General features: G+C 37.7%; 1 long non-coding RNA gene across 2 annotated transcripts; it reads left to right on the top strand.

The window, feature by feature from the left end:
• LOC108448691 lies at positions 1-13,578 on the top strand. 2 transcript variants are annotated; one of them, XR_001864657.1, is made up of 3 exons: positions 1-28; positions 9,701-9,816; positions 12,598-13,578. It is a non-coding gene; the product is annotated as an uncharacterized LOC108448691 (long non-coding RNA). The 2 variants fall into 2 exon arrangements; XR_001864658.1 differs by lacking the exon at positions 1-28 and adding an exon at positions 285-8,133.
• The last annotated feature ends 252 nt before the right edge of the window (positions 13,579-13,830 follow it).

Raw genomic sequence — 13,830 nt, 5'->3', positions numbered from 1 at the left:
ATAAATATACAAGCACCTACATCCATCAGTAAGCCTCTTAAATACAGTTACATGGCGGCATTCCACATACTGAGCGAAACGTAAATCGCTTCAATGCAAGCACGCGTATTTTTGTATGACTTACGGGTCGGTTTGAGGAAGAAATTCTTAAATTCTTCCCTGTGAGGGTGGGGAGGCCCTGGCACAGGGTGCCCAGAGCAGCTGTGGCTGGCCCCCGATCCCCCGCAGCGGCCCCAGCGCGGGGCTGGACATTGGGGCTGGGAGCAGCCTGGGACAGTGGAAGGTGTCCCTGCCCATGGCAGGAGTGGAACTGGATGGGCTTTAAGGTCCCTTCCAACACAGCCCATCCTGTGGTTCTCTGAACTCCACTGAAGTTCCTTGGATGACCGTTTCCTCAGAAACAACAAATTTCACTTTTGTTATTTCCCCTGCATATTCACTGTTTCCAAAACAATTTCTATTTTTTCTTTAGTCTTGTTGCTCACTATTCCTTGTTAATATAGCCAAGAAAATATTTCCATCATTATTTCAAAAAGTTTCCTTCCCTCCAATTGCAATATTTTTTCGTTTAGCCCCCACGTTGAACACAGATTTAAAAAGAAAGTTCTTAGACTGTTAGTGTTAGTTAGAAAGTGTATCAGTCATTAATCTTATGTCCTTTCTTGTTAATTAATAGATACATGTTAGACTGTACTATGTTCTCTGCATGCAAAACCCTCTCTATTTTTCTCAGCTCATTAATGAACTCTTTCTTTCCCTCTGAAGCCCAAACCCACACTTCAGTCTTGCTTAGCCTCTTCCTTCACCTTACAAAGAAAAGAAGGTGGAAACAGGGATAAAACCCAGAATCTCCTGGTTCAGTGTAGCGCCTCCCGTAACACCAGTCTAAGAACAGCAGGACTAAAACCACAGATTTGGAAGAGCCAGATACAGCAATGTAGGCAAAATAACCCAGCACAGAACACCTGTGCCAGAATATGCTAGAAATTTCTGGAAAGTTTTTATTTTGCATTTAATGGCTTATATGGCTTTAAACTAATCTCTTAATATTATTCATGGTGTATGATTATATTAAAGTCTTAGCACCTTAAATCAATAATAACAATAAACCAGCTAGCAGCCTGTTAACACCTTATTACAAGCTCCTTATTCACATAGCAAAAGAATAGTGAAAATAGTAAAAAGTGACTAATGGAAACCAGAGGCCACGTTGCCCCTGTGGTACTGCCAGACGTGCTAGAGCAGAGTGCAGCACAGAAAACAGTCTAGCAGGAAACATCCGACAATGCCAGAACAAAAATAGAGATTTAAACATCAGCACTTGATTACTGTGCTGACAAATATGTAACAGAGAAAATGACGAGTTATGAATTCAGATAGAAAAGGGGTAAGATCAAATCTTACGTTCCTTGTATTTATGTTTCCAAGTGTCCCACAGAGATTTTGATTAAAACTTCCATTCTGCAGCTCCCATGCAATTCTGCGAACGGAGCTGTCATTTCTGCTTTTTAACATGTAAAAGAAATATAGCTCCAGAATTCTCACAATACTGGATCATCCCTGACCTAAATGTCTTGTGCTGAGGAACAAAGCATCACTATATTGGTTAGATAAGACAAACTCCCCTTGCACATCCTTTTCCTACTGAGGGAAGGCACACTCAGGAAAGTATAACATCATCATGAAACCCTTTTGTTACTGTTGAATATAATTCTAGGACTGCACTGGAGCAGAGCTATTTCACTGTCAATGTCTTACTGTTTCTCAAGTGCTTAAGTATTTATCCCACCACAAAATGCTGTTGTTTGGTGTTGTGAGTTCCTGTTAGCTTCATTCATAAGATGCAATCAGTGCAATCCTATTTCGTGATGACAGTCATTATCCACTGGACCAGAAGTCCTCCTTAGTACTATTTATTTGACAAAAATGATTATTCAGGATCTTTAACTGCAAGGTTTGTCAGTCCCACACAACACCAAAATATTTCTCTGTAGCTCTATCAGCAAATGTAGAAGTGAAATATGTAAGTATGAATAATTTTTATGAAAATTTCATGGACCTTGAGAAAATGTCTTGCCATGTTTTTCTCTTTAGCTATTTAATTGCAATGTCATATTAACAGAAAGCAGCATACCCAATTCTGCATGGATGAATAAGCACATTCAATAAAGAAGATTTAACAGAGTAAATCAAACACTGGATTAAACATTTTCTGCATAACAGACCACAAAATGGGCATTCATTTTACCAATAGATCCTCTACATTAGAAACAAATAGAAATGCACACCAACGTAATTAAACTGCACATCCTGTGTCCCGATTACTGAATTTCCCCAACATTTTGTTAAACTAGGTCTCATCAATTAGAATTGCCAAAATGCATTCCAAAATGCATGCTGAAAAACTGAGCGTAATTTTTTTAAACATTTGGATTCAATAAATTTTTCTCTGTTTTATGAAGTAATTCTTCCGTATGTAATCCTACATATTGCAGAGGATTTATACAGAACGTTTAGCAATACCAATTCAGAAAGGCATACAAAGATCCGTTTTAAGATCTCACTTTTAGCAGTTTTAAATACTTTTTCTGACAACTTTTCCACCTTTGATTTCAACCAAAACATCTCTCATAAAAACATGGTGTTTTACTTCATAACTTTTATTTGGGATTTTCACATGTTCATAGAACTACCGTTGTTACTTTAAAGTCTGTGTTGTTAATATCTATCAAAACGCTTTTCAGAAGTACAGTAATCTGAGCAAAATCTCATAAGCTCTGGAAGCGTTTTTATTTTCCCAGGTAGGAACACTGAAGCCCAAAAGAAAATCAGGAAGAATCAGCATTAGAATTATGGGGTTTCTAGTTATCTCAAAATCTGTCTCCCACCATTTGATCAAATGTTTCTTCCTCCTAAAACAAACAGCAAATGCTTCATATTCACTATGATGAATTTTAATTTTTTTTTTGAGTTATGTAGTCTCTTTATCCTGCAGTGATCTCATGTGTGACATCTCATTATTCATTCTATTATTCCCTCAGTGGATACAGAATTTAATTCTCCTTGAGTACCAGTTTGAATAAGGATCAGCAGCAGGATCGGGCCTATTAGCTGCTTTAAACATCTAGTGAATAACCTGATTTATCCCAACTAAATGGCTCATTAGTTCAGGCAGCAAGGCAGTGTTTGTGTGTTGCTGCAGTTGTGCGTGGTTTTCCTCTGGAGTTTGCAGTTCCACAACTGGCACCCACTCACGCATGCACCACCCTGATTGTTGATTAACCACAGGAACAGCCTCGCCACACTCAGGCATGTTTGGGAAAAAATTATTTGTTTCCAAATTTATTCTAAACTCTCAGACAACCTTTATTCCAACTTCCTCTTTTTTACCACTGGCTGAGTTGTTCTTCCTCTCACAGCTTGCAGTGGTCAGTCCCAATTGTGCCCATATAACTTGTGTGATATTAGTGGCATTAGACCCTAAACTGGAAATTCTCAGTCAGATGCGGACACTCAGTTCCCATGGATGGATGAATACTCCTGTGATACAGGCCTTGGTAGATCAGTGACCTGAATATATTTTAAAAACTCTGAATAATTAAACCCACATTCTCTACCTGAAGAGCACTGAAACTCATTTTGAAGTTGCCCTTTTGATTACTATGATGTGTGTAAATTATAGGATTGCTTAGAGAGACTGGAAAGAGAATTACATGTCACTTGACTTCTGTAACCATGCAAGGCAAAGAATCTATTTTTTCAATCTTTATTTAATAACATTCTGCAAAAATTCTGTAGATTTCTCATGGCAATCAAAATTATCTTGTACAAAATGAGCACAGAGGAGAAAACCCAGGATCATAGCTCTGATCAGGCTGCTCTGCCCAGAGTAACTGGCAGAGTATGGAAAGAAAGTTCCACTACAGCTACATTAAGAATTACCTGTAAGTTTTATGGGTTTCCTAAAACTACAGGTGTCCAGGAAGAAGGAAAGAGTCCTTGCAGCCCCAAAATTGAGGTTGGTTCAAAATCCAGGATGCTACAAAGCAGAGTTTAATGCTTTCTGTCCTGGTGGTTCCACTATTTGTATATTCCAGCATCTAAAAGTCTTGGTCAATTATGATACTTCAGAAAGTGTCAGTAAGCACTAGAAAAAAGACATGGACTGGACATATAAGACTGCTGTATGAAGTTGTATAATAAATCAAGATTCATTAAGATTACGATTTACTGAGATTTAAGGAGGATGAAGTAAAGATGGACAAGTGTGTCTAATGACATTCAGTTACTGCCTTACTTCATTTGCAATATTACTTGAAGCAGTTTTATTGCATAGTAAGGTTTTCAGTCTTGTGTTCTCTGAGTTTAGGAAAATTGTACCTTTTCCAGCACATCTGGAGACTGTAGCTTATGTAAGAAATTAATCTCTTTTCTCTGGAAATATTCCCATTCTTTTATATATTGCATTTCTTTTATTCATCTCTTTTGACTTGTTGCCAGTTTATGAATACAGGTCCTTCAGCCATTAGTGCATATTCCTACTTCATTACAATCAGCTCAAGTTCTAGCATGCAAAGTTCAGCCTCTACATCCCGGTCTTTTCTGTTTGATTAACAAACCACAATTACAGCTGAAGGTGAAATGTATATTGCCTTAACCAGGAGATAGGAGCAGTTATTTCATTTCACCTAATTTGTATATATGTATTTAAAAATGTGCCCATACAAATACTGAAAAAACCCCAGGAATTAGTCTGGGAGATGGAGGATACAGAATATGAAACAAAATAAAGCAGCCACAGATTGGAAATCTTGCATTTCCCAATTTGAAGAGAATGACGTGCAAGATTATTGAGTATTTTTTAAACAGCAGCATTCTCCAGTCTTGAAAATCATAAATGGCATCTGGCTGAAATGAAAAAAGAGGATAAACCAAGACTTTAAGTTCTGAAACTGATAAAGGTCCCTTAGGAAACTCCCCATAAATATTATCATATAATTAAAAGGGTTTAAAGTAGTCCATAAAGTAAAGGAATTGATGTGTCTCATATGCAGTATTTTTGCCTAGACTTCACCAGAGAAACCATAAACAAGAGACTATAAAGGCCTCAGCTGAAATGAGTTCATGCCAGCTGGGATTCTTGTGAAGACATACGTGTCACCAAGGACTCCAACACCAAACTGTAGCCAAGAGACATCTGAAAGTTAGGAATGAGTAACAGCCAGGGACCAACTTTCAGGTAGAGCAGGCTATTGGTGATAGCACTGGTAAAAATCAAATTAATAGAACAACTACATTGGAAATTACGGAAGCAGGTGAATAAAAATGGTAACACAAACACTATTCTTACTTTGAGAAAGTCTCTGTTGGAGGCCAATTTGCCTCAGTTCCGATGCTGGCTCTGTCAGGGCTCCACTTGGAGCTCTGTGTAAGAGCAGAGATTTAGTTTGGGCTTTGCTGCTGCAGTGGTGGAAATTTAACATTATCTGAGGGTACACACAGCCAGGGAGGGGCTGCCAGACCCTCTTCATCTGTTTCCTCTGAAAGGGCATATATGGAAATATCTGTCAGCTGCAGGAGGGTGACTTGGGGACAAATTTAAGTTGTGAAAGGGCTGTGGCTAAAACGAAAGCTATCAGCTTATAAACCAGGAGTATGTGTAATCACCTCTTTAATAAGTGAATTTACAAAACCCATATACAGCAAAGGGCTCCTTATTGAGCATTTCCCTCCCAACATTACAGTTCAAGCAAGTTTGGTGTTTAAAATACTCTGTTTAGGATTCGAAAACCAGAGAGTAGCAATAGTGGTGCACTGAAATTTTTAAGGCATTTGAAATGAGATTATACTCAGCTTGCTTACAGAAATGAGAATAACTCTTGTTTTTCTTTCAAAAGTTGTAAACTGGTGCCAGACTGTATGTATGTGTGATGCTTTTGAGAATTCAGGATGGACACTTAGGATTTAACATCCATTTTTCATTAATCCAAACATAGTACACTCCATTTAAATGCCGCCTTTTCTTCCGCAGAAGAGAAGACATCCACGTTGCACTTATTAAACTTTAATTAAACTATATGTCTAGGAAAAGAATGCTCCTACTCTAAACACTATGTGGACCAGCTACATTGAACTATTTAATGTTTTTATAAGATGGTTGCAGTTTAATCTGTTTTCAGGGGGCAATGCACCTGAGCATTGTAGCATATCTGCAACCTGAAATTCAACCCCATTGCCTTGATAACAGGGTGTTCTCCAGGGTGTGTGTCCCCAGAGTGATAACGTGCAAAATGAAAACAATAAAAGGTCAAATCTTGTCGTCTGAATGAGAATTTTAGGTTTGAATGTAACAAATCATAATGTACAGTTCTCATTAGAAAGTTGTTTGTTTGTTTGTTTAGTCTTAGCATCATGTTTTTCAGGGTAAGATGTTGACTGAGCAGATCCCAGATCCATGCAGTACTCCCAGTTCTTTGATAAGGTTACTTCTCCAGGAGCAGAGTAGTTATTCCTAGAACTACAACCACCTCTCTCAGGCATTCTGCACTGCAGACTCTCTAAGGGCAGCAAGGAGACTTTGAGCCATTATACTTCACTTCAGCTCTGTGCCTGAAATGATTCAGAACCCAGAAAGCAGAACTAATGGAAGCACAACATTCCCTCCCCCTTTTTGTACCTCCTTAGCACCTAAGGAGCAGCACTTCCTCCTCTGTTTGATGGAGTAAATAAAGGAATAGGCTGTGGCTCCTCACACTGGGAATATTAATTCTATATAAAGACCCTTATTTTGGCCCTTCCATTAAGCCAGAAGAGACAGAATTCCACCCCCCCCCTTCTCCAGAAGAATGCTGTGCTGTTGTCAATGTTGAGGCAGATTATTAGGAAGATTTGCAAGAGTAACTACTTTAAATGGCCACATTCATTTTAAAGAAAAGAAATATAATTGGTATTTGCATAGAAGAAAATGGATGAATTTAAATTTTAGTTGATTATAATTATTGTCATCATAATCATCATCATTATCTTTGTATGTCTAAATGACTGATTCAAAGAAGAATTTTTAACACATTTCACATGTCAGTGCAATTCTTTTCTGTTTTGTGCTTTAGTGTTTGGGGTTTTTAATTTGCTTTTTTCAGTCTGAACTTTTCATGGAAGCTATTGTAATCTTCTTAAAAGGTGGAAAAATGTTTCAAAAGAAGTCAAATCTATAAGTACTACATACATCCTTTTTTTTCCCAATAAAATGTAATCAAATTGTACAGAAAAACAGGTACATAAATACTGTGGGATGGCACTTTGAAATGCTCTTAAGAAAGAGATTGTAAATAGTGAGGTGCTACCTAAATCTGGCCTTTTGAGCCAGACAAGGGATGTTAAACAGGGATAGTTGCACACAAATTAGTAGGTGACCTAATCGAAGTGGTAGTGCATCCAGATGAGGGTAGCATTCCAAAAGTCCATTAATGAACTGGAACTGTATGTAGACACTGAGCTCCTAAAGATTTTCAAAGTTACTAATAATTGTTTATATCTCAATACTATGGATACTGATGCAGCTGGGATTTAATTCTGTATTCCCTGGTAATGTTGCTACAGTAAACTGTGTGTATTCAACTAGTAAATCTATATTGTGTGAGTTTATCAGTATTGGCAGTTATGAACAGTTCAGATCCACAATATTTGTTGGTGAAAGCAGTTTCCTTTTTACTGAGTTTATATCACATCAAAACAGAGATGAGCAATCAAGACTACAAAGGCTGTATATTGTGCATAGCAAAATAAAAGTTTCATAATTTCCATTTCCCTGATGACTTTGAAATGACTATGAAAAGCATTTTGCCACAGAGGGATCATCATAGCTGGTGTGATAGCTGCAATTCCTGATACCTGGCATCTGTGAAAAACAGGGCTTGATCTTCCAGAACTTAACCTTTCGTGTTACTTCATTATATTTTGTCCCTTTACTCTTCCATGAGGACCAGTGAGCCAAGTGCTAAAATCCTGTTTCTGACCAGGGTTACTGTGACTTGTGGAAACAGCTGCTCCCTGCAGTCTTGCAGATGGCAGTTTCCTGATAGCCTCTTTTCAGATGGCTTCCTGCATGACAAGGAATTCCCTAAATAGGAATTGGTAAGATGGATTCTATGGGAAGCCTTACTTGTCTTTGTTCAATTAAGTTATGGTGTCTTTTTTCCTATTTTCTTGGGATGAATAGAAGCATGTTCATGACACTACACAAAAAGATACCTTAAAAAACATGCTTGGAGCTGTAAATACTCACAGATGAGATGCCTCTGCCCAAGAGAAGGAGTGAGAGAGAGCCTATTGGAAGGATTTTCCTGAGTGGCTGCTGTTAGGCAGAGGAATGGTCAGAAGGACTGACAATTGATGAGCTGCAGCACAGCTGTGGAAAACTTCTGGCCAAAAGACAGATTTGAAGTTTCCTCACTTTTGTCCAGGAATTTGAATTTTTAACATAAATTTTGTATTGAAAAGGATTGCACTGAAAGATGCTGGATTCAGATAAGTTTCACTTAATGGAGAATATCAGCAAACCCAGGATTCCTGGCTAATTTCATGCACTGTGTGTTCAATCAACATTCATTACTATAACAGCAAAGAAAATTGGTGTCTGAAGTTCTATCACTCTAAGCAAAACCATTTTTTTATTTTCAACAGTTTTCTTAAATTCTATTGATTATATAAAATTAAGCACTATCTCAAATAGAACTCCCAGTTCAATTTTTAAAATTTAAACTACACTGTACATTTACATTTTAGGGAAAAAATACTTACATTGCAAAGTCTCTATTAAACCTTGCTTTATTCTATATTTGTTGACCTTGTGGGGAAAAAAAAAGGGGAGGATCTTGTCATATTTAAAATCATCATGGAATTAAATTGTAAGACATCCCTTCAGAAAAAAATTCCGAAGAAATACTTTTGGTTGACAATGCTCCTCAATGCAAAATACTCTAAAATTCATAATAGTAATGAAAGATACCAGCCATGGTCTCCCAGGATACTAATAAGTTTTAACATTATAGATATGGGTAAGGAGAATTTTCAAAAACTCAAACTACAGGATGGTTGTGCATTAAATAATTGTGATCACAGGTGTTCCAACCTGTACTTTTAATTCATGGCCTGATCATCTTTATGCCTCCACAGGTCACTGGTAATTCCATCAGAAAGTCAATGAAGTTAAAGCATATAAAGCCAGGTTTATGTAAGATTACATATTTTTTGTGGGTTATCAGTGTTTGTCACATCAACCTTGATGTGAAAGTAAAAATGGAGGAAAAAAGGAAGATAAAGTCAATAATGTCTCCTGAAGATGAAGAAAGACACTTCTTTTTTCATGTGATTTTATCACTTTATCCGAAACTCACAGAACATACTGAGACACAGAGATTGGTCAAGTTAAAAACAAAACCTGCTCTTAAACATTTGATTCTCATCTCACTCTCATCTCCTTTAACTGAGATTCAGAGAGACTCAATTCTACTGTGGATTCAGCCTCACCAGGTCGGGCTTTGTGATGGGTAAAACAGCAGAATGAGTCCCCAAGGAGGCCTTTCCCTCCACTTCCTGTAAAGAACTGTGGAGTGTCCTGTAGCTAATTTCATTAAATAGTTACTTCTATTAAAAAAAATTAAAAAAGAAGGTTCATTATATTTTTTTCAACTTCTTTCAGAGCTGTGAAAAGGATGACCCAAGAGCTGGCAGAGTGGCAGGAAGGCCTCAGGACCAGGCTCACTCCTCATGGAGTTAAAAAATAGATGAGAATTCTGAAGGAGAGGCTTTTGCAAGGTTTGTGTGAAATCAGGAGCCAGCAGTTGCGTAGATCACTGGCCTGAACTTCCCTATACCTGTCTTCTATTCTCCCTAGACTGTCTTCCTATTTCCCTATACATCCCAGACCTTGTATTAGGTAGGATTTTTATTCCCCTAAGGGAGCGTGAGGTAGAACATCCTGGACTTCATCAACTTCAAACAGTATCCCAAATGAAAGTATTTATCTATTTTTAAATTTGCATTCTAAGTGAAATGCTTCACACCTGCCCAGGCACCTGGTCCAGGGATCAAAGGGTCAAAAAGGCATGTACTGCCTCAACCAGTTTGGACCAGTTCCATTGATTTTTACTCTGAACTCCAGACTGATTTCAGTAAGAACTGGCAGCACATATTGATATTACCTTATGGATTTCAGAAGAAATTGTAGTGTTTGAAAAGACAGTATCATAAAATTGATGTACAATGCAAAATACCCATTGATCCCCATTTGTGTCAATAAGATTTCTATAATTTGAAGATGGTAAAACACTGAAGTGTCTGGTCGTATCCAAGGTAAAAATACCACTCACTTCCATGGAAACAGAAGCAGGCCCAAATTATGAATACTAAAATATTATCTGAGTAATGAAGTATTTAAATCTCTATTATTTCATTACTGGTTTGGATATTAAAAAGTCAAAGTATCTATAGAATTTTAATATATGGTAATTTCTTAATATTTACGCTCATGCTTATAAAAGATCTGGACTCCTGAATGATGTAAATCAATTATCCCTGTGTGTGTGAAATGCTGTAACAAGATCAATGAGACCTGAACACAAGGAGGCATCTTAGGATAACAGCTGCAGATGCACACATTCTGTGGTAGAAACCAAACAAATGAACACACACTGCTCACCCTGATGGTTCTCCCTCCCCCACAGAAAATCCCTGCCATTACCCTGCCCAACTGTAAATGCATAAAAGGAAAACCAAGTAAGAGCAGGTAGCAGTCAGGATATCAGCACAGGCAAAGTGCAGTAAATGGTCACTCCTAGAGCCGAGGTAAAAGAAATGCTTTGCATTCAGGTTGGGAATTCACTTTAGATGGGACTTAATGGTCAGACTCTGCTTACAACCAAAAGCTGTACAGTTAATGGCTCTATGAAAAACTGCAAGGATGGATCTTTACTGCCTAAAATACATATTGGTTTTAAAGATGAGCTCAAGATGATTACTTTCACAATATTAATAATTCCCCCAATTGGATTTCCACAAAGTAGATTCAATAAAATACTGAAAATATTTAGTCAATAAATCAATTTCACTTCCACTGAGTCTGGATATCTATAAATTTTTTTCTCATTGATAAAATTCTGTTTATGAAAACCTATTTTCAAGGAAACGACTCCTAAGATTTTTATTGGAAAATGCTTTGCAGTTAAAACAGAAATGAGAATTAATGGAAGGGCCACATGAGCCTTACATGTATTTAAAAAAAAAATCCCACAAACTTTTTTTTTGTTACTTGAAGTAGAATGTGATGTCCATGTTTAAAAATACCAAAAAAATGTAAAGAAAATTAAATACCTTCTTATCCCACTAGATGGTGGTGCCTTCAGATTAGGGCTCAGATGCTCAGACAGACAGAGCCGGAAAACTTTTGCTTTCTTTAACTGACCTGTAAATGTGGAGAGTGAGAGATGAGGTTAATCATGTTCCTCTGGGAATAGTAACAAGCATTTGGGTATAATGACTTACTGAATATATTGGAGTACATGGATTTGTGTCCACAGTGCTTTGCTATGAAGTGTGTTTTAACTTCAATACACATCTAATAGTATTAACTTTTCTTCCTGAAGAAGAAAAGGTGCAAACAATATTGAACCTTAATGATGATTGTATCTTGTGTAAAACAGCTTTGTTCCACCAAGGACCTGGTCCTTTTGCTGCCCTCTCTCCTCAATGGAAATCCAGATTAAAGTGGGGGATCATTAGCAATGACTGCATCTTGTATTTATGGATTTCATTGGAATAAGTTTAAAAGTAGCACTCACATTTTTGTATGACAGATGTACGGCTAGCTTTCAGAAAAGGTATTTACACATCCGTTAGACAGAAAGTGATAGTGCCAAACTTGGCAGGTCACATCTCTGCAGTGATAACACAAGTGACATTTTGATGAATAGGAAAAGTAGATGGGACCTTGTTTGAGAGAGTATGTTTGTGCTTTAGTTATCTCAGGCTCTGTAGTAAATGGTCACATCCTTCATGTCTCACATAAAGCTTGAGCTGCGAGCTCAGGGCAGGTTCTGTGAACTGCAGAAATTATCTCAAGGGCTGCATTTGTCGAGGGCTGTCCAAGAGGAGGCCCCAAGTCGCGCTCAGTGCATGGAGGGAGCCTGGAGGCGCTGGCTCACGCCAGGCTGGAGCGAGGTTAGAGCAGAGTATTAAATGTGCAACTCTGCCAGTGAGCAGCCAGCAGTCCTGCCCACACAGGCTCTCCCAAACCAGCCACAGTTCCCTGTGTCCAGAGCAAGCCATGGGGACAAACTGCTAGGTGCACACGGTTGTTCCCGAGACCACCCTCCCAAATATGTGCAAAGTAGCCAGTGATCAGTCAGAAGCAATGTGTGAGACTTGCACTGGAAAAAATAAGTCTGGACTGTTTTCATTTTGCTTAAATATCATGATGCCCATTGTTAGTATGAAAAATTTAAGATTAATATTAAAAACTGTTTTGTGGATGAAGAACACAAAGTTCTAGTTCTAGTCAGGTAAGCTCTAACATTAAGCTTTCCAATTTTCTTTTTACAGATAGTGTGATGGTACAGAAAAGTTAAGGATGACCGTGTGTGTCTTGGAAAAGACAGCATTAATCAAGAACCCCAGACTTCTTTTGTTGTCCATAAGTGTTGTTGCTCAGGGGGTTTTACTCACATCACCCAAGTGGTCATCCCATTTATAATACCTGAAGTCATCTAGAAACCAGCCCTCCTTCTGGCACAGTTTGATCTGTGCTTATTTGCTGTATGTTCCATTCCATTTATTCTGTTCCTCCCAGTCTACTCTTTCACTTTTTGATTCCCATGTTTGCAGCATCTCCTCAATTTGCCATTTCTGTTGCAGGTAACAATCACCAGCAGCACAATATGTCACATTAGTGTGACCTCCAAGAAAGATTACAGACCCCATAGTCCAGAGACTTCCACATAAGAACGTCACAGCCAAAAAAGGCATAATCTGAGACTTTTTAATGAGCACTTAGCAGGGAATTCCTTTCTGTATCTTAGAGGACTGAGGCAGAAAAATGGATACAGAAATGGATGTGAATACCTTGTACTTCTGCAGAGCTTTCCTTGTTTTGCATGTTGCATTTCTAACATGCAAAACAATGAAATCTTCCCAACTGTATTAGGGAGAAAGGATCAGCTCTTACTTTCTCTAGAAAGGTGGGCAGGATTTTCTGAAATCCTAAAGAAGCAAAATTCACTCCAATCATTGTTACATGCTGCCATTAAGGGTTGAAATGCAGCATTTGCCAAGAGTGCAAGTTCCTTTATTTGATCCCTTTGACTGTACCAGTATAACTGCCAATCACAGGAAATACCTCTAATAACTCTTCCTTTTACTTAATAAGGAATACCACATCTTTAAAACATTAGAAACAGATGTCACTGCATTACTTCACTGCTGATGTATGTAATAGAAATGACACACTAATTAATTTAATGCAGTATAAATGTACTGATTATTTATCATGGCTGACAATAAAATTATGAAAACATTCAATTACAATCAGTGGTAATTCATTATTTATTGATTCTGCGTTATGCACACATTAATACAATACATTTAATCACCTAAGAGAAGGGATCATTTTTCTATTGATACTTAGACATTTAGATTCATCAGTTTTATGTAAAATCCTTGATGTTTAGGTGGGAAGTTTTAATCCACAATTCCAAAAAAAACTCAGCTGAAATGTCAGAACTAAATTGAATACAAGTGTCAAGTACGAGTGCGTCTAGAAAAATGTGGGCACAAAGA

This window comes from Corvus brachyrhynchos, unplaced genomic scaffold (assembly GCF_000691975.1).
Source record: "Corvus brachyrhynchos isolate BGI_N302 unplaced genomic scaffold, ASM69197v1 scaffold220, whole genome shotgun sequence".
Classification (NCBI taxonomy): domain Eukaryota; kingdom Metazoa; phylum Chordata; class Aves; order Passeriformes; family Corvidae; genus Corvus; species Corvus brachyrhynchos.
Note: the sequence above shows the minus strand (reverse complement) of the source record. Positions and strands in the feature narration are given on the sequence as shown.